Source organism: Pseudophryne corroboree, unplaced genomic scaffold (genome assembly GCF_028390025.1).
Source record: "Pseudophryne corroboree isolate aPseCor3 unplaced genomic scaffold, aPseCor3.hap2 scaffold_801, whole genome shotgun sequence".
In the NCBI taxonomy this organism is placed as follows: domain Eukaryota; kingdom Metazoa; phylum Chordata; class Amphibia; order Anura; family Myobatrachidae; genus Pseudophryne; species Pseudophryne corroboree.
The window spans coordinates 61,513-78,028 of record NW_026970380.1 but is presented as its reverse complement, the minus strand read 5'-3'; the positions used below and the strand labels follow the sequence as shown (position 1 = coordinate 78,028).

The 16,516-nt window shown below is 37.9% G+C and overlaps 20 non-coding genes across 20 annotated transcripts; all 20 read left to right on the top strand.

The window, feature by feature from the left end:
* Positions 1 to 413: 413 nt before the first annotated feature.
* Positions 414 to 486, top strand: TRNAF-GAA (transfer RNA phenylalanine (anticodon GAA)). The gene has a single exon. It is a non-coding gene; the product is annotated as a tRNA-Phe (tRNA).
* Positions 487 to 1,301: 815 nt separating this feature from the next.
* Positions 1,302 to 1,374, top strand: TRNAF-GAA (transfer RNA phenylalanine (anticodon GAA)). The gene has a single exon. It is a non-coding gene; the product is annotated as a tRNA-Phe (tRNA).
* A 142-nt stretch (positions 1,375 to 1,516) lies between these two features.
* On the top strand, positions 1,517 to 1,589 carry TRNAF-GAA (transfer RNA phenylalanine (anticodon GAA)). The gene has a single exon. It is a non-coding gene; the product is annotated as a tRNA-Phe (tRNA).
* An 813-nt stretch (positions 1,590 to 2,402) lies between these two features.
* TRNAF-GAA (transfer RNA phenylalanine (anticodon GAA)) lies at positions 2,403 to 2,475 on the top strand. The gene has a single exon. It is a non-coding gene; the product is annotated as a tRNA-Phe (tRNA).
* Positions 2,476 to 3,288: 813 nt separating this feature from the next.
* TRNAF-GAA (transfer RNA phenylalanine (anticodon GAA)) lies at positions 3,289 to 3,361 on the top strand. Its single transcript has one exon. It is a non-coding gene; the product is annotated as a tRNA-Phe (tRNA).
* Positions 3,362 to 4,175: 814 nt separating this feature from the next.
* On the top strand, positions 4,176 to 4,248 carry TRNAF-GAA (transfer RNA phenylalanine (anticodon GAA)). Its single transcript has one exon. It is a non-coding gene; the product is annotated as a tRNA-Phe (tRNA).
* Positions 4,249 to 4,390: 142 nt separating this feature from the next.
* Positions 4,391 to 4,463, top strand: TRNAF-GAA (transfer RNA phenylalanine (anticodon GAA)). Its single transcript has one exon. It is a non-coding gene; the product is annotated as a tRNA-Phe (tRNA).
* An 803-nt stretch (positions 4,464 to 5,266) lies between these two features.
* Positions 5,267 to 5,339, top strand: TRNAF-GAA (transfer RNA phenylalanine (anticodon GAA)). Its single transcript has one exon. It is a non-coding gene; the product is annotated as a tRNA-Phe (tRNA).
* An 810-nt stretch (positions 5,340 to 6,149) lies between these two features.
* TRNAF-GAA (transfer RNA phenylalanine (anticodon GAA)) lies at positions 6,150 to 6,222 on the top strand. Its single transcript has one exon. It is a non-coding gene; the product is annotated as a tRNA-Phe (tRNA).
* Positions 6,223 to 7,036: 814 nt separating this feature from the next.
* Positions 7,037 to 7,109, top strand: TRNAF-GAA (transfer RNA phenylalanine (anticodon GAA)). The gene has a single exon. It is a non-coding gene; the product is annotated as a tRNA-Phe (tRNA).
* Positions 7,110 to 7,920: 811 nt separating this feature from the next.
* Positions 7,921 to 7,993, top strand: TRNAF-GAA (transfer RNA phenylalanine (anticodon GAA)). The gene has a single exon. It is a non-coding gene; the product is annotated as a tRNA-Phe (tRNA).
* Positions 7,994 to 8,796: 803 nt separating this feature from the next.
* TRNAF-GAA (transfer RNA phenylalanine (anticodon GAA)) lies at positions 8,797 to 8,869 on the top strand. The gene has a single exon. It is a non-coding gene; the product is annotated as a tRNA-Phe (tRNA).
* Positions 8,870 to 9,679: 810 nt separating this feature from the next.
* Positions 9,680 to 9,752, top strand: TRNAF-GAA (transfer RNA phenylalanine (anticodon GAA)). The gene has a single exon. It is a non-coding gene; the product is annotated as a tRNA-Phe (tRNA).
* An 814-nt stretch (positions 9,753 to 10,566) lies between these two features.
* TRNAF-GAA (transfer RNA phenylalanine (anticodon GAA)) lies at positions 10,567 to 10,639 on the top strand. Its single transcript has one exon. It is a non-coding gene; the product is annotated as a tRNA-Phe (tRNA).
* An 814-nt stretch (positions 10,640 to 11,453) lies between these two features.
* On the top strand, positions 11,454 to 11,526 carry TRNAF-GAA (transfer RNA phenylalanine (anticodon GAA)). The gene has a single exon. It is a non-coding gene; the product is annotated as a tRNA-Phe (tRNA).
* Positions 11,527 to 12,337: 811 nt separating this feature from the next.
* Positions 12,338 to 12,410, top strand: TRNAF-GAA (transfer RNA phenylalanine (anticodon GAA)). The gene has a single exon. It is a non-coding gene; the product is annotated as a tRNA-Phe (tRNA).
* Positions 12,411 to 13,224: 814 nt separating this feature from the next.
* TRNAF-GAA (transfer RNA phenylalanine (anticodon GAA)) lies at positions 13,225 to 13,297 on the top strand. The gene has a single exon. It is a non-coding gene; the product is annotated as a tRNA-Phe (tRNA).
* An 811-nt stretch (positions 13,298 to 14,108) lies between these two features.
* On the top strand, positions 14,109 to 14,181 carry TRNAF-GAA (transfer RNA phenylalanine (anticodon GAA)). Its single transcript has one exon. It is a non-coding gene; the product is annotated as a tRNA-Phe (tRNA).
* Positions 14,182 to 14,995: 814 nt separating this feature from the next.
* Positions 14,996 to 15,068, top strand: TRNAF-GAA (transfer RNA phenylalanine (anticodon GAA)). Its single transcript has one exon. It is a non-coding gene; the product is annotated as a tRNA-Phe (tRNA).
* An 814-nt stretch (positions 15,069 to 15,882) lies between these two features.
* TRNAF-GAA (transfer RNA phenylalanine (anticodon GAA)) lies at positions 15,883 to 15,955 on the top strand. The gene has a single exon. It is a non-coding gene; the product is annotated as a tRNA-Phe (tRNA).
* Positions 15,956 to 16,516: the final 561 nt, after the last annotated feature.

Sequence of the window (16,516 nt, the reverse complement as noted above, 5' to 3'; positions counted from 1 at the left end):
AAGACCTTAAAATCCCTAGTACGATCGTGGGTTTCCACATGTTTGGGTGTTTGCATTTTGTTACTGAGTAGCAATTCAGCAAAAAGAAATTTAGCAGCAGAAACGTTTATTTTCAGGTTTCGCCCTCTAGGACACTTGATGTTCTTTCAGTTTGCCTTATCTTAAACACCAAAAAAGACTTTCCAAATGTCAGACGTAGCTGCAATAGCTCATTTGGGAGAGCATTAGAATGAAAATCTATAAGTCCCTGGTTCGATCCCGGGTTTCGGCATGTTTAGTAGCTGTATTTTTGTTACAGAATAGCAATTTACCAGCAGAATCTTTCATTATAAGGTGTTGCTCTTCAAGAACACTTGATGCTCTTTTTTTCCCAACCTAAAACCCCAAATACGACTTAACATCTGTCAGAATTAGCCGAAATAGCTCAGTTGGGAGAGCGTTAGACTGAAGATCTAAAGGTCCCTGGTTCGATCCCGGGTTTCGGCATATTTAGTTGCTGTTTTTTTTGTTACAGAATAGCAATTTAGCAGCAGAAACTGCCGTGTTCAGGTTCTGGTCTTCAAGTTCATTTCATGTTATTACAGTTTGCATTATTATTAGCCCCAATAAAAGAATTTCTTATTAGTAGAGCTTGGCGAAATAGCTCAGTTGTGAGAACATTAGACTGAAGATCTAAGGGTGTCTTGTTCAATCCTGGGGTTTAGCATGGTTGGGTGTTTGCTTTTGCTACTGAATAGCAATTTAGCAGCAAAAACTGTTGTGTTCAGGTTTTGATCTTGAAAAGCATTTTATGTTATTTCAGTTTGCAAAATCTTTAGCTCCTAAAAAAAGACATTCTTATCAGTATAGCTTGCCAAAATAGCTCAGTTGTGAGAGCAATAGACTGAAGACCTTAAAATCCCTAGTACGATCGTGGGTTTCCACATGTTTGGGTGTTTGCAGTTTGTTACTGAGTAGCAATTCAGCAAAAAGAAATTTAGCAGCAGAAACTTTCATTTTCAGTTTTTCGCCCTCTAGGACACTTGATGTTCTTTCAGTTTGCCTTATCTTAAACACCAAAAAAGACTTTCTAAACGTCAGACTTACACGCAATAGCTCTTTTGTGAGAGCATTAAACTGAAGATCTAAAGGTCCTGGGTTTGATCCCAGGATTCGGCATGTTTAGTTGCTGTATTTTTGTTACAGAATAGCAATTTACCAGCAGAATCTTTCATTATCAGGTGTTGTTCATCAAGAACACTTAATGCTCTTTTTTTCCCCAGCCTAAAACCCCAAATACGGCTTGACATTTTTCACAATTAGCCGAAATAGCTCAGTTGGGAGAGCGTTAGACTGAAGATCTAAAGGTCCCTGGTTCGATCCTGGGTTTCGGCATATTTAGTTGCTGTTTTTTTGTTACAGAATAGCAATTTACCAGCAGAATCTTTCATTATAAGGTGTTGCTCTTCAAGAACACTTGATGCTCTTTTTTTCCCAACCTAAAACCCCAAATACGACTTCACATCTGTCACAATTAGCCGAAATAGCTCAGTTGGGAGAGCGTTAGACTGAAGATCTAAAGGTCCCTGGTTCGATCCCGGGTTTCGGCATATTTAGTTGCTGTTTTTTTTGTTACAGAATAGCAATTTAGCAGCAGAAACTGCCGTGTTCAGGTTCTGGTCTTCAAGAACATTTCATGTTATTACAGTTTGCATTATTATTAGCCCCAATAAAATAATTTCTTATTAGTAGAGCTTGGCGAAATAGCTCAGTTGTGACAACATTAGACTGAAGATCTAAGGGTGTCTTGTTCAATCCTGGGGTTTAGCATGGTTGGGTGTTTGCTTTTGCTACTGAATAGCAATTTAGCAGCAAAAACTGTTGTGTTCAGGTTTTGATCTTGAAAAGCATTTTATGTTATTTCAGTTTGCAAAATCTTTAGCTCCTAAAAAAAGACATTCTTATCAGTATAGCTTGCCAAAATAGCTCAGTTGTGAGAGCAATAGACTGAAGACCTTAAAATCCCTAGTACGATCGTGGGTTTCCACATGTTTGGGTGTTTGCAGTTTGTTACTGAGTAGCAATTCAGCAAAAAGAAATTTAGCAGCAGAAACTTTCATTTTCAGGTTTCGCCCTCTAGGACACTTGATGTTCTTTCAGTTTGCCTTATCTTAAACACCAAAAAAGACTTTCCAAATGTCAGACGTAGCTGCAATAGCTCGTTTGGGAGAGCATTAGACTGAAAATCTATAAATCCCTGGTTCGATCCCGGGTTTCGGCATGTTTAGTAGCTGTATTTTTGTTACAGAACAGCAATTTACCAGCAGAATCTTTCATTATAAGGTGTTGCTCTTCAAGAACACTTGATGCTCTTTTTTTCCCAACCTAAAACCCCAAATACGACTTCACATCTGTCACAATTAGCCGAAATAGCTCAGTTGGGAGAGCGTTAGACTGAAGATCTAAAGGTCCCTGGTTCGATCCCGGGTTTCGGCATATTTAGTTGCTGTTTTTTTTTGTTACAGAATAGCAATTTAGCAGCAGAAACTGCCGTGTTCAGGTTCTGGTCTTCAAGAACATTTCATGTTATTACAGTTTGCATTATTATTAGCCCCAATAAAAGAATTTCTTATTAGTAGAGCTTGGCGAAATAGCTTAGTTGTGACAACATTAGACTGAAGATCTAAGGGTGTCTTGTTCAATCCTGGGGTTTAGCATGGTTGGGTGTTTGCTTTTGCTACTGAATAGCAATTTAGCAGCAAAAACTGTTGTTTTCAGTTTTTGATCTTGAAAAACATTTTATGTTATTTCAGTTTGCAAAATCTTTAGCTCCAAAAAAAGACATTCTTATCAGTATAGCTTGCCAAAATAGCTCAGTTGTGAGAGCAATAGACTGAAGACCTTAAAATCCCTAGTACGATCATGGGTTTCCACATGTTTGGGTGTTTGCATTTTGTTACTGAGTAGCAATTCAGCAAAAAGAAATTTAGCAGCAGAAACGTTTATTTTCAGGTTTCGCCCTCTAGGACACTTGATGTTCTTTCAGTTTGCCTTATCTTAAACACCAAAAAAGACTTTCCAAATGTCAGACGTAGCTGCAATAGCTCATTTGGGAGAGCATTAGAATGAAGATCTATAAGTCCCTGGTTCGATCCCGTGTTTCGGCATGTTTAGTAGCTGTATTTTTGTTACAGAATAGCAATTTACCAGCAGAATCTTTCATTATAAGGTGTTGCTCTTCAAGAACACTTGATGCTCTTTTTTTCCCAACCTAAAACCCCAAATACGACTTAACATCTGTCAGAATTAGCCGAAATAGCTCAGTTGGGAGAGCGTTAGACTGAAGATCTAAAGGTCCCTGGTTCGATCCCGGGTTTCGGCATATTTAGTTGCTGTTTTTTTTGTTACAGAATAGCAATTTAGCAGCAGAAACTGCCGTGTTCAGGTTCTGGTCTTCAAGTTCATTTCATGTTATTACAGTTTGCATTATTATTAGCCCCAATAAAAGAATTTCTTATTAGTAGAGCTTGGCGAAATAGCTCAGTTGTGAGAACATTAGACTGAAGATCTAAGGGTGTCTTGTTCAATCCTGGGGTTTAGCATGGTTGGGTGTTTGCTTTTGCTACTGAATAGCAATTTAGCAGCAAAAACTGTTGTGTTCAGGTTTTGATCTTGAAAAGCATTTTATGTTATTTCAGTTTGCAAAATCTTTAGCTCCTAAAAAAAGACATTCTTATCAGTATAGCTTGCCAAAATAGCTCAGTTGTGAGAGCAATAGACTGAAGACCTTAAAATCCCTAGTACGATCGTGGGTTTCCACATGTTTGGGTGTTTGCAGTTTGTTACTGAGTAGCAATTCAGCAAAAAGAAATTTAGCAGCAGAAACTTTCATTTTCAGGTTTCGCCCTCTAGGACACTTGATGTTCTTTCAGTTTGCCTTATCTTAAACACCAAAAAAGACTTTCTAAACGTCAGACTTACACGCAATAGCTCTTTTGTGAGAGCATTAAACTGAAGATCTAAAGGTCCTGGGTTTGATCCCTGGATTCGGCATGTTTAGTTGCTGTATTTTTGTTACAGAATAGCAATTTACCAGCAGAATCTTTCATTATCAGGTGTTGTTCATCAAGAACACTTAATGCTCTTTTTTTCCCCAGCCTAAAACCCCAAATACGGCTTGACATTTTTCACAATTAGCCGAAATAGCTCAGTTGGGAGAGCGTTAGACTGAAGATCTAAAGGTCCCTGGTTCGATCCTGGGTTTCGGCATGTTTAGTTGCTGTTTTTTTTGTTACAGAATAGCAATTTACCAGCAGAATCTTTCATTATAAGGTGTTGCTCTTCAAGAACACTTGATGCTCTTTTTTTCCCAACCTAAAACCCAAATACGACTTCACATCTGTCACAATTAGCCGAAATAGCTCAGTTGGGAGAGCGTTAGACTGAAGATCTAAAGGTCCCTGGTTCGATCCCGGGTTTTGGCATATTTAGTTGCTGTTTTTTTTGTTACAGAATAGCAATTTAGCAGCAGAAACTGCCGTGTTCAGGTTCTGGTCTTCAAGAACATTTCATGTTATTACAGTTTGCATTATTATTAGCCCCAATAAAATAATTTCTTATTAGTAGAGCTTGGCGAAATAGCTCAGTTGTGACAACATTAGACTGAAGATCTAAGGGTGTCTTGTTCAATCCTGGGGTTTAGCATGGTTGGGTGTTTGCTTTTGCTACTGAATAGCAATTTAGCAGCAAAAACTGTTGTGTTCAGGTTTTGATCTTGAAAAGCATTTTATGTTATTTCAGTTTGCAAAATCTTTAGCTCCTAAAAAAAGACATTCTTATCAGTATAGCTTGCCAAAATAGCTCAGTTGTGAGAGCAATAGACTGAAGACCTTAAAATCCCTAGTACGATTGTGGGTTTCCACATGTTTGGGTGTTTGCAGTTTGTTATTCAGCAAAAAGAAATTTAGCAGCAGAAACTTTCATTTTCAGGTTTCGCCCTCTAGGACACTTGATGTTCTTTCAGTTTGCCTTATCTTAAACACCAAAAAAGACTTTCTAAACGTCAGTCTTACACGCAATATCTCTTTTGTGAGAGCATTAAACTGAAGATCTAAAGGTCCTGGGTTCGATCCCAGGATTCGGCATGTTTAGTTGCTGTATTTTTGTTACAGAATAGCAATTTACCAGCAGAATCTTTCATTATCAGGTGTTGTACATCAAGAACACTTAATGCTCTTTTTTTTCCCAGCCTAAAACCCCAAATACGGCTTGACATCTTTCACAATTAGCCGAAATAGCTCAGATGGGAGAGCGTTAGACTGAAGATCTAAAGGTCCCTGGTTCGATCCCGGGTTTCGGCATATTTAGTTGCTGTTTTTTTGTTACAGAATAGCAATTTAGCAGCAGAAACTGCCGTGTTCAGGTTCTGGTCTTCAAGATCATTTCATGTTATTACAGTTTGCATTATTATTAGCCCCAATAAAAGAATTTCTTATTAGTAGAGCTTGGCGAAATAGCTCAGTTGTGAGAACATTAGACTGAAGATCTAAGGGTGTCTTGTTCAATCCTGGGGTTTAGCATGGTTGGGTGTTTGCTTTTGCTACTGAATAGCAATTTAGCAGCAAAAACTGTTGTTTTCAGTTTTTGATCTTGAAAAACATTTTATGTTATTTCAGTTTGCAAAATCTTTAGCTCCAAAAAAAGACATTTTTATCAGTATAGCTTGCCAAAATAGCTCAGTTGTGAGAGCAATAGACTGAAGACCTTAAATCCCTAGTACGATCGTGGGTTTCCACATGTTTGGGTGTTTGCATTTTGTTACTGAGTAGCAATTCAGCAAAAAGAAATTTAGCAGCAGAAACGTTTATTTTCAGGTTTTGCCCTCTAGGACACTTGATGTTCTTTCAGTTTGCCTTATCTTAAACACCAAAAAAGACTTTCCACATGTCAGAAGTAGCTGCAGTAGCTCATTTGGGAGAGCATTAGACTGAAGATCTATAAGTCCCTGGTTCGATCCCTGGTTTCGGCATGTTTAGTAGCTGTATTTTTGTTACAGAATAGCAATTTACCAGCAGAATCTTTCATTATAAGGTGTTGCTCTTCAAGAACACTTGATGCTCTTTTTTTCCCAACCTAAAACCCCAAATACGACTTCACATCTGTCAGAATTAGCCGAAATAGCTCAGTTGGGAGAGCGTTAGACTGAAGATCTAAAGGTCCCTGGTTCGATCCCGGGTTTCGGCATATTTAGTTGCTGTTTTTTTTGTTACAGAATAGCAATTTAGCAGCAGAAACTGCCGTGTTCAGGTTCTGGTCTTCAAGAACATTTCATGTTATTACAGTTTGCATTATTATTAGCCCCAATAAAATAATTTCTTATTAGTAGAGCTTGGCGAAATAGCTCAGTTGTGACAACATTAGACTGAAGATCTAAGGGTGTCTTGTTCAATCCTGGGGTTTAGCATGGTTGGGTGTTTGCTTTTGCTACTGAATAGCAATTTAGCAGCAAAAACTGTTGTGTTCAGGTTTTGATCTTGAAAAGCATTTTATGTTATTTCAGTTTGCAAAATCTTTAGCTCCTAAAAAAAGACATTCTTATCAGTATAGCTTGCCAAAATAGCTCAGTTGTGAGAGCAATAGACTGAAGACCTTAAAATCCCTAGTACGATCATGGGTTTCAACATGTTTGGGTGTTTGCAGTTTGTTACTGAGTAGCAAGTCAGCAAAAAGAAATTTAGCAGCAGAACCTTTCATTTTCAGGTTTCGCCCTCTAGGACACTTGATGTTCTTTCAGTTTGCCTTATCTTAAACAGCAAAAAAGACTTTCTAAACGTCAGACTTACACGCAATAGCTCTTTTGTGAGAGCATTAAACTGAAGATCTAAAGCTCCTGAATTCGATCCCAGGATTCGGCATGTTTAGTTGCTGTATTTTTGTTACAGAATAGCAATTTACCAGCAGAATCTTTCATTATCAGGTGTTGTTCATCAAGAACACTTAATGCTCATTTTTTCCCCAGCCTAAAACCCCAAATACGGCGTGACATCTCTCACAATTAGCCGAAATAGCTCAGTTGGGAGAGTGTTAGACTGAAGATTTGAAGGTCCCTGGTTCGATCCTGGGTTTCGGCATATTTAGTTGCTGTTTTTTTGTTACAGAATAGCAATTTAGCAGCAGAAACTGCCGTGTTCAGGTTCTGGTCTTCAAGTTCATTTCATGTTATTACAGTTTGCATTATTATTAGCCCCAATAAAAGAATTTCTTATTAGTAGAGCTTGGCGAAATAGCTCAGTTGTGAGAACATTAGACTGAAGATCTAAGGGTGTCTTGTTCAATCCTGGGGTTTAGCATGGTTGGGTGTTTGCTTTTGCTACTGAATAGCAATTTAGCAGCAAAAACTGTTGTTTTCAGTTTTTGATCTTGAAAAACATTTTATGTTATTTCAGTTTGCAAAATCTTTAGCTCCAAAAAAAGACATTCTTATCAGTATAGCTTGCCAAAATAGATCAGTTGTGAGAGCAATAGACTGAAGACCTTAAAATCCCTAGTACGATCGTGGGTTTCCACATGTTTGGGTGTTTGCATTTTGTTACTGAGTAGCAATTCAGCAAAAAGAAATTTAGCAGCAGAAACGTTTATTTTCAGGTTTCGCCCTCTAGGACACTTGATGTTCTTTCAGTTTGCCTTATCTTAAACACCAAAAAAGACTTTCCAAATGTCAGACCTAGCTGCAATAGCTCATTTGGGAGAGCATTAGACTGAAGATCTATAAGTCCCTGGTTCGATCCCGGGTTTCGGCATGTTTAGTAGCTGTATTTTTGTTACAGAATAGCAATTTACCAGCAGAATCTTTCATTATAAGGTGTTGCTCTTCAAGAACACTTGATGCTCTTTTTTTCCCAACCTAAAACCCCAAATACGACTTCACATCTGTCACAATTAGCCGAAATAGCTCAGTTGGGAGAGCGTTAGACTGAAGATCTAAAGGTCCCTGGTTTGATCCCGGGTTTCGGCATATTTAGTTGCTGTTTTTTTTGTTACAGAATAGCAATTTAGCAGCAGAAACTGCTGTGTTCAGGTTCTGGTCTTCAAGAACATTTCATGTTATTACAGTTTGCATTATTATTAGCCCCAATAAAAGAATTTCTTATTAGTAGAGCTTGGCGAAATAGCTCAGTTGTGACAACATTTGACTGAAGATCTAAGGGTGTCTTGTTCAATCCTGGGGTTTAGCATGGTTGGGTGTTTGCTTTTGCTACTGAATAGCAATTTAGCAGCAAAAACTGTTGTGTTCAGGTTTTGATCTTGAAAAGCATTTTATGTTATTTCAGTTTGCAAAATCTTTAGCTCCTAAAAAAAGACATTCTTATCAGTATAGCTTGCCAAAATAGCTCAGTTGTGAGAGCAATAGACTGAAGACCTTAAAATCCCTAGTACGATTGTGGGTTTCCACATGTTTGGGTGTTTGCAGTTTGTTATTCAGCAAAAAGAAATTTAGCAGCAGAAACTTTCATTTTCAGGTTTCGCCCTCTAGGACACTTGATGTTCTTTCAGTTTGCCTTATCTTAAACACCAAAAAAGACTTTCTAAACGTCAGACTTACACGCAATAGCTCTTTTGTGAGAGCATTAAACTGAAGATCTAAAGGTCCTGGGTTCGATCCCAGGATTCGGCATGTTTAGTTGCTGTATTTTTGTTACAGAATAGCAATTTACCAGCAGAATCTTTCATTATCAGGTGTTGTACATCAAGAACACTTAATGCTCTTTTTTTTCCCAGCCTAAAACCCCAAATACGGCTTGACATCTTTCACAATTAGCCGAAATAGCTCAGTTGGGAGAGCGTTAGACTGAAGATCTAAAGGTCCCTGGTTCGATCCCGGGTTTCGGCATATTTAGTTGCTGTTTTTTTGTTACAGAATAGCAATTTAGCAGCAGAAACTGCCGTGTTCAGGTTCTGGTCTTCAAGATCATTTCATGTTATTACAGTTTGCATTATTATTAGCCCCAATAAAAGAATTTCTTATTAGTAGAGCTTGGCGAAATAGCTCAGTTGTGAGAACATTAGACTGAAGATCTAAGGGTGTCTTGTTCAATCCTGGGGTTTAGCATGGTTGGGTGTTTGCTTTTGCTACTGAATAGCAATTTAGCAGCAAAAACTGTTGTTTTCAGTTTTTGATCTTGAAAAACATTTTATGTTATTTCAGTTTGCAAAATCTTTAGCTCCAAAAAAAGACATTTTTATCAGTATAGCTTGCCAAAATAGCTCAGTTGTGAGAGCAATAGACTGAAGACCTTAAATCCCTAGTACGATCGTGGGTTTCCACATGTTTGGGTGTTTGCATTTTGTTACTGAGTAGCAATTCAGCAAAAAGAAATTTAGCAGCAGAAACGTTTATTTTCAGGTTTTGCCCTCTAGGACACTTGATGTTCTTTCAGTTTGCCTTATCTTAAACACCAAAAAAGACTTTCCACATGTCAGAAGTAGCTGCAGTAGCTCATTTGGGAGAGCATTAGACTGAAGATCTATAAGTCCCTGGTTCGATCCCGGGTTTCGGCATGTTTAGTAGCTGTATTTTTGTTACAGAATAGCAATTTACCAGCAGAATCTTTCATTATAAGGTGTTGCTCTTCAAGAACACTTGATGCTCTTTTTTTCCCAACCTAAAACCCCAAATACGACTTCACATCTGTCAGAATTAGCCGAAATAGCTCAGTTGGGAGAGCGTTAGACTGAAGATCTAAAGGTCCCTGGTTCGATCCCGGGTTTCGGCATATTTAGTTGCTGTTTTTTTTGTTACAGAATAGCAATTTAGCAGCAGAAACTGCCGTGTTCAGGTTCTGGTCTTCAAGAACATTTCATGTTATTACAGTTTGCATTATTATTAGCCCCAATAAAATAATTTCTTATTAGTAGAGCTTGGCGAAATAGCTCAGTTGTGACAACATTAGACTGAAGATCTAAGGGTGTCTTGTTCAATCCTGGGGTTTAGCATGGTTGGGTGTTTGCTTTTGCTACTAAATAGCAATTTAGCAGCAAAAACTGTTGTGTTCAGGTTTTGATCTTGAAAAGCATTTTATGTTATTTCAGTTTGCAAAATCTTTAGCTCCTAAAAAAAGACATTCTTATCAGTATAGCTTGCCAAAATAGTTCAGTTGTGAGAGCAATAGACTGAAGACCTTAAAATCCCTAGTACGATCGTGGGTTTCCACATGTTTGGGTGTTTGCAGTTTGTTACTGAGTAGCAATTCAGCAAAAAGAAATTTAGCAGCAGAAACTTTCATTTTCAGGTTTCGCCCTCTAGGACACTTGATGTTCTTTCAGTTTGCCTTATCTTAAACTCCAAAAAAGACTTTCTAAACGTCAGACTTACACGCAATAGCTCTTTTGTGAGAGCATTAAACTGAAGATCTAAAGGTCCTGGGTTTGATCCCAGGATTCGGCATGTTTAGTTGCTGTATTTTTGTTACAGAATAGCAATTTACCAGCAGAATCTTTCATTATCAGGTGTTGTTCATCAAGAACACTTAATGCTCTTTTTTTCCCCAGCCTAAAACCCCAAATACGGCTTGACATCTTTCACAATTAGCCGAAATAGCTCAGTTGGGAGAGTGTTAGACTGAAGATCTAAAGGTCCCTGGTTCGATCCCGGGTTTCGGCATATTTAGTTGCTGTTTTTTTGTTACAGAATAGCAATTTAGCAGCAGAAACTGCCGTGTTCAGGTTCTGGTCTTCAAGATCATTTCATGTTATTACAGTTTGCATTATTATTAGCCCCAATAAAAGAATTTCTTATTAGTAGAGCTTGGCGAAATAGCTCAGTTGTGAGAACATTAGACTGAAGATCTAAGGGTGTCTTGTTCAATCCTGGGGTTTAGCATGGTTGGGTGTTTGCTTTTGCTACTGAATAGCAATTTAGCAGCAAAAACTGTTGTTTTCAGGTTTTGATCTTGAAAAGCATTTTATGTTATTTCAGTTTGCAAAATCTTTAGCTCCTAAAAAAAGACATTCTTATCAGTATAGCTTGCCAAAATAGCTCAGTTGTGAGAGCAATAGACTGAAGACCTTAAAATCCCTAGTACGATCGTGGGTTTCAACATGTTTGGGTGTTTGCAGTTTGTTACTGAGTAGCAAGTCAGCAAAAAGAAATTTAGCAGCAGAAACTTTCATTTTCAGGTTTCGCCCTCTAGGACACTTGATGTTCTTTCAGTTTGCCTTATCTTAAACACCAAAAAAGACTTTCTAAACGTCAGACTTACACGCAATAGCTCTTTTGTGAGAGCATTAAACTGAAGATCTAAAGCTCCTGGGTTCGATCCCAGGATTCGGCATGTTTAGTTGCTGTATTTTTGTTACAGAATAGCAATTTACCAGCAGAATCTTTCATTATCAGGTGTTGTTCATCAAGAACACTTAATGCTCATTTTTTCCCCCAGCCTAAAACCCCAAATACGGCTTGACATCTTTCACAATTAGCCGAAATAGCTCAGTTGAGAGAGTGTTAGACTGAAGATCTAAAGGTCCCTGGTTCGATCCTGGGTTTTGGCATGTTTAGTTGCTGTTTTTTTGTTACAGAATAGCAATTTAGCAGCAGAAACTGCCGTGTTCAGGTTCTGGTCTTCAAGTTCATTTCATGTTATTACAGTTTGCATTATTATTAGCCCCAATAAAAGAATTTCTTATTAGTAGAGCTTGGCGAAATAGCTCAGTTGTGAGAACATTAGACTGAAGATCTAAGGGTGTCTTGTTCAATCCTGGGGTTTAGCATGGTTGGGTGTTTGCTTTTGCTACTGAATAGCAATTTAGCAGCAAAAACTGTTGTTTTCAGTTTTTGATCTTGAAAAACATTTTATGTTATTTCAGTTTGCAAAATCTTTAGCTCCAAAAAAAGACATTCTTATCAGTATAGCTTGCCAAAATAGCTCAGTTGTGAGAGCAATAGACTGAAGACCTTAAAATCCCTAGTACGATCGTGGGTTTCCACATGTTTGGGTGTTTGCATTTTGTTACTGAGTAGCAATTCAGCAAAAAGAAATTTAGCAGCAGAAACGTTTATTTTCAGGTTTCGCCCTCTAGGACACTTGATGTTCTTTCAGTTTGCCTTATCTTAAACACCAAAAAAGACTTTCCAAATGTCAGACGTAGCTGCAATAGCTCATTTGGGAGAGCATTAGACTGAAGATCTATAAGTCCCTGGTTCGATCCCGGGTTTCGGCATGTTTAGTAGCTGTATTTTTGTTACAGAATAGCAATTTACCAGCAGAATCTTTCATTATAAGGTGTTGCTCTTCAAGAACACTTGATGCTCTTTTTTTCCCAACCTAAAACCCCAAATACGACTTCACATCTGTCACAATTAGCCGAAATAGCTCAGTTGGGAGAGCGTTAGACTGAAGATCTAAAGGTCCCTGGTTCGATCCCGGGTTTCGGCATATTTAGTTGCTGTTTTTTTTGTTACAGAATAGCAATTTAGCAGCAGAAACTGCCGTGTTCAGGTTCTGGTCTTCAAGAACATTTCATGTTATTATAGTTTGCATTATTATTAGCCCCAATAAAAGAATTTCTTATTAGTAGAGCTTGGCGAAATAGCTCAGTTGTGACAACATTAGACTGAAGATCTAAGGGTGTCTTGTTCAATCCTAGGGTTTAGCATGGTTGGGTGTTTGCTTTTGCTACTGAATAGCAATTTAACAGCAAAAACTGTTGTGTTCAGGTTTTGATCTTGAAAAGCATTTTATGTTATTTCAGTTTGCAAAATCTTTAGCTCCTAAAAAAAGACATTCTTATCAGTATAGCTTGCCAAAATAGCTCAGTTGTGAGAGCAATAGACTGAAGACCTTAAAATCCCTAGTACGATTGTGGGTTTCCACATGTTTGGGTGTTTGCAGTTTGTTACTGAGTAGCAATTCAGCAAAAAGAAATTTAGCAGCAGAAACTTTCATTTTCAGGTTTCGCCCTCTAGGACACTTGATGTTCTTTCAGTTTGCCTTATCTTAAACACCAAAAAAGACTTTCTAAACGTCAGACTTACACGCAATAGCTCTTTTGTGAGAGCATTAAACTGAAGATCTAAAGGTCCTGGGTTCGATCCCGGGATTCGGCATGTTTAGTTGCTGTATTTTTGTTACAGAATAGCAATTTACCAGCAGAATCTTTCATTATCAGGTGTTGTACATCAAGAACACTTAATGCTCTTATTTTTCCCAGCCTAAAACCCCAAATACGGCTTGACATCTTTCACAATTAGCCGAAATAGCTCAGTTGGGAGAGCGTTAGACTGAAAATCTAAAGGTCCCTGGTTCGATCCCGGGTTTCGGCATATTTAGTTGCTGTTTTTTTGTTACAGAATAGCAATTTAGCAGCAGAAACTGCCGTGTTCAGGTTCTGGTCTTCAAGATCATTTCATGTTATTACAGTTTGCATTATTATTAGCCCCAATAAAAGAATTTCTTATTAGTAGAGCTTGGCGAAATAGCTCAGTTGTGAGAACATTAGACTGAAGATCTAAGGGTGTCTTGTTCAATCCTGGGGTTTAGCATGGTTGGGTGTTTGCTTTTGCTACTGAATAGCAATTTAGCAGCAAAAACTGTTGTTTTCAGTTTTTGATCTTGAAAAACATTTTATGTTATTTCAGTTTGCAAAATCTTTAGCTCCAAAAAAAGACATTCTTATCAGTATAGCTTGCCAAAATAGCTCAGTTGTGAGAGCAATAGACTGAAGACCTTAAAATCCCTAGTACGATCGTGGGTTTCCACATGTTTGGGTGTTTGCATTTTGTTACTGAGTAGCAATTCAGCAAAAAGAAATTTAGCAGCAGAAACGTTTATTTTCAGGTTTCGCCCTCTAGGACACTTGATGTTCTTTCAGTTTGCCTTATCTTAAACACCAAAAAAGACTTTCCACATGTCAGATGTAGCTGCAATATCTCATTTGGGAGAGCATTAGACTGAAGATCTATAAGTCCCTGGTTCGATCCCGGGTTTCGGCATGTTTAGTAGCTGTATTTTTGTTACAGAATAGCAATTTACCAGCAGAATCTTTCATTATAAGGTGTTGCTCTTCAAGAACACTTGATGCTCTTTTTTCCCCAACCTAAAACCCCAAATACGACTTCACATCTGTCAGAATTAGCCGAAATAGCTCAGTTGGGAGAGCGTTAGACTGAAGATCTAAAGGTCCCTGGTTCGATCCCGGGTTTCGGCATATTTAGTTGCTGTTTTTTTTGTTACAGAATAGCAATTTAGCAGCAGAAACTGCCGTGTTCAGGTTCTGGTCTTCAAGAACATTTCATGTTATTACAGTTTGCATTATTATTAGCCCCAATAAAATAATTTCTTATTAGTAGAGCTTGGCGAAATAGCTCAGTTGTGACAACATTAGACTGAAGATCTAAGGGTGTCTTGTTCAATCCTGGGGTTTAGCATGGTTGGGTGTTTGCTTTTGCTACTGAATAGCAATTTAGCAGCAAAAACTGTTGTGTTCAGGTTTTGATCTTGAAAAGCATTTTATGTTATTTCAGTTTGCAAAATCTTTAGCTCGTAAAAAAAGACATTCTTATCAGTATAGCTTGCCAAAATAGCTCAGTTGTGAGAGCAATAGACTGAAGACCTTAAAATCCCTAGTACGATCGTGGGTTTCCACATGTTTGGGTGTTTGCAGTTTGTTACTGAGTAGCAATTCAGCAAAAAGAAATTTAGCAGCAGAAACTTTCATTTTCAGGTTTCGCCCTCTAGGACACTTGATGTTCTTTCAGTTTGCCTTATCTTAAACACCAAAAAAGACTTTCTAAACGTCAGACTTACACGCAATAGCTCTTTTGTGAGAGCATTAAACTGAAGATCTAAAGGTCCTGGGTTTGATCCCAGGATTCGGCATGTTTAGTTTCTGTATTTTTGTTACAGAATAGCAATTTACCAGCAGAATCTTTCATTATCAGGTGTTGTTCATCAAGAACACTTAATGCTCTTTTTTTCCCCAGCCTAAAACCCCAAATACGGCTGGACATCTTTCACAATTAGCCGAAATAGCTCAGTTGGGAGAGCGTTAGACTGAAGATCTAAAGGTCCCTGGTTCGATCCCGGGTTTCGGCATATTTAGTTGCTGTTTTTTTGTTACAGAATAGCAATTTAGCAGCAGAAACTGCCGTGTTCAGGTTCTGGTCTTCAAGATCATTTCATGTTATTACAGTTTGCATTATTATTAGCCCCAATAAAAGAATTTCTTATTAGTAGAGCTTGGCGAAATAGCTCAGTTGTGAGAACATTAGACTGAAGATCTAAGGGTGTCTTGTTCAATCCTGGGGTTTAGCATGGTTGGGTGTTTGCTTTTGCTACTGAATAGCAATTTAGCAGCAAAAACTGTTGTTTTCAGGTTTTGATCTTGAAAAGCATTTTATGTTATTTCAGTTTGCAAAATCTTTAGCTCCTAAAAAAAGACATTCTTATCAGTATAGCTTGCCAAAATAGCTCAGTTGTGAGAGCAATAGACTGAAGACCTTAAAATCCCTAGTACGATCGTGGGTTTCAACATGTTTGGGTGTTTGCAGTTTGTTACTGAGTAGCAAGTCAGCAAAAAGAAATTTAGCAGCAGAAACTTTCATTTTCAGGTTTCGCCCTCTAGGACACTTGATGTTCTTTCAGTTTGCCTTATCTTAAACACCAAAAAAGACTTTCTAAACGTCAGACTTACACGCAATAGCTCTTTTGTGAGAGCATTAAACTGAAGATCTAAAGCTCCTGGGTTCGATCCCAGGATTCGGCATGTTTAGTTGCTGTATTTTTGTTACAGAATAGCAATTTACCAGCAGAATCTTTCATTATCAGGTGTTGTTCATCAAGAACACTTAATGCTCATTTTTTCCCCCAGCCTAAAACCCCAAATACGGCTTGACATCTTTCACAATTAGCCGAAATAGCTCAGTTGAGAGAGTGTTAGACTGAAGATCTAAAGGTCCCTGGTTCGATCCTGGGTTTTGGCATGTTTAGTTGCTGTTTTTTTGTTACAGAATAGCAATTTAGCAGCAGAAACTGCCGTGTTCAGGTTCTGGTCTTCAAGTTCATTTCATGTTATTACAGTTTGCATTATTATTAGCCCCAATAAAAGAATTTCTTATTAGTAGAGCTTGGCGAAATAGCTCAGTTGTGAGAACATTAGACTGAAGATCTAAGGGTGTCTTGTTCAATCCTGGGGTTTAGCATGGTTGGGTGTTTGCTTTTGCTACTGAATAGCAATTTAGCAGCAAAAACTGTTGTTTTCAGTTTTTGATCTTGAAAAACATTTTATGTTATTTCAGTTTGCAAAATCTTTAGCTCCAAAAAAAGACATTCTTATCAGTATAGCTTGCCAAAATAGCTCAGTTGTGAGAGCAATAGACTGAAGACCTTAAAATCCCTAGTACGATCGTGGGTTTCCACATGTTTGGGTGTTTGCATTTTGTTACTGAGTAGCAATTCAGCAAAAAGAAATTTAGCAGCAGAAACGTTTATTTTCAGGTTTCGCCCTCTAGGACACTTGATGTTCTTTCAGTTTGCCTTATCTT